The following is a 2,271-nucleotide window of genomic DNA, read 5'->3' on the forward strand; positions in this document are numbered from 1 at the left end:
CCGGGCCCGCCACGCCCCCGCCGTCGGATCTGGGAGCCCGCGCGCCGGTGGCCTGATGGGTCAGGCGCTCGTTCTTCTGAGCCCACGCACCCCTGGCGAAAGCCCCTGCTCAGTCTTGTGTGCCAGAGCAGGGCGAGCTCAGCCACTAGGCGAGTGTGACTCTCTCTCTTGTCAGCTGCCTTAGGTGTATGAACAATGATCCCTAAAGACTGAGCAAGCGTAGTAAAAGCAGCTTCAAGTTTTGTTTAGAGCGTATTCAAAGTCTCGAGGGGGTTTGCTACCTGTTGTTGATTTGCTAAACGACTGGGATGATTGTATTCGTTAATTACTAACAGGTAATTTGAATTCTAGGATGGATGAAAAAACTATTAACGACGAGTTCTACCTCATTGTGCTTCCAGTTCTGTATGGCGTGAGAGTTAATGTTCACTTGTACGTAAAGTGTTCTTTAGGGAGGCCTTCCGAGAACCCAGTTTTTATTAGAACACTTTTCTTATGTCACCTTTATTGTCTTCGTAGTGTTTGCCACATTTTGAAATTATTCATTTACTTATTTATCCTACCTTTGGAGTGGAAGTTCCGCCGAGTCAGTAGTTTTCAAAGTTTTGACTTAATCCCTTGTTTATAACAAATGTTTGTTTTTTTTTTTCAACTTCCCGTTTGTGTAAATATTCCGGAGAACTCCCTTAAAGGGTGTAATGAAGCAGGTAGCCAAAAAGGCTCCCCAGCCTCTGAAGTTTTCCTATCACTCTGTTTAATTCTGTACTTTCTCCTATTGAGGATCATAGCACTGAAGAAAGGGCTTTGTTCACTGCAGTCTATCCGGGAACGTGGCTGATACTTAGTGCCTTACCCTTAGTAGCTGCTTAGTAAATATTTGTTGAATGAATGAAAAAATAAACTAGGAATCTATTTATTTGGCCTCTACAGTTCAGTGAAGCCTGTCAGTGTTTGGCAGTTATTAGGCATGGGCAGAGATCTTGGGTTCCTTTGGCATTACACGTGGTACATTCGGAGATGACCATTTCTGGCCGGGCGCGGTTTGGGAGGCCAAGGCGGGTGGATCACCTGAGGTGAGGAGTTCGAGACCAGCTTGACCAACATGGTGAAGCCCCAGTCTTTCCAAAAAGTACAAAATTAGTCGGGTGTGGCAGCACACGCCTGTAATCCCAGCTACTCGGGAGGCTGAGGCAGAATAGCTTGAACCTAGGAGGCAGAGGCTGCAGTGAGCCGAGACCGCACCATTACACTCCAGCTTGGGTAATAGAGTAAGACTCTCTCTCAAAAAACAAAAACAAACAAACAAACAAAAAACAAAACCCAGAAATGACCATTTCTTTCTTTCTTTTTTATTTTTGAAGGTCAGCTAGGAAAAATTACATTTCTTATCTGAAGTTTGAGGAAGTGAGAGACAGTAATATTTTTAGGTGCTTGGACCCCCCCCCGAAATTATATTTAGACTCTAGATTTTTAGTAATATTGCCCTTTCTTACACAGTGATAAATTGGTCACTTTTTATTTTATTTTATTTTATTTTTGAGACGGAGTCTCGCTCTGTCGCCCAGGCTGGAGTGCAGTGGCGCGATCTCCGCTAACTGCAAGCTCTGCCGCCTCCCGGGTTCACACCATTCTCCTGCCTCAGCCTCCCTAGAAGCTGGGATTACAGGCGCCCGCCACCACGCCTGGCTAATTTTTTTGTATTTTCAGTAGAGACGGGTTTCACCGTGTTCGCCAGGATGGTCTCGATCTCCTGACCTCGTGATCCGCCCGCCTCGGCCTCCCAAAGTGCTGGGATTACAGGCGTGAGCCACCGCGCCCGGCCGATCACTTTTTAAACGTAGGTAATAGAGCTTCCAGAAGTGGCTAGTGGAATTGAATATGTTATGAAAATATTGGTTAATTCTTTCTTATTACATTCCTTTTAGCCAATGCTTTGGGTCTTAAATTCAGTGAAGCTTCAACAAAGAAAAATAATCTAGAGACATTCCTTTGAATATCAAGGAAGAGAGTAGAAAAAGGCAAATTTCAGTAATTTCTACCTCTCCATGCTGTTCAGTGTGCATCAGTTTGGAACCAACTACAAGAAGCTTTAGGTGTGGATAATCCTTCAGATATTTGTTTGGGTGGGTAGGGAAGTGGCTACAAAGCAGTTTGAAGAATTGCCCAGTAGTATTGAGACCACTAGGCTAATGTTGATTCACTATCCTTGAGACTTTATAGACAAAGTTGTCTTTGACTTCTCAGGACTTTGTAAAGCCAGAGTGTATTTCT

At 44.4% G+C, this 2,271-nt stretch overlaps 1 protein-coding gene across 1 annotated transcript in view; it reads left to right on the top strand.

The window, feature by feature from the left end:
* Positions 1–2,271, top strand: part of SMARCC1 (SWI/SNF related, matrix associated, actin dependent regulator of chromatin, subfamily c, member 1) — a 201,763-nt gene that overhangs the window by 440 nt on the left and 199,052 nt on the right. The window lies entirely within an intron of this gene.

Source organism: Colobus angolensis, unplaced genomic scaffold, assembly GCF_000951035.1.
Source record: "Colobus angolensis palliatus isolate OR3802 unplaced genomic scaffold, Cang.pa_1.0 Scaffold18, whole genome shotgun sequence".
Taxonomy (NCBI): Eukaryota; Metazoa; Chordata; class Mammalia; order Primates; family Cercopithecidae; genus Colobus; species Colobus angolensis.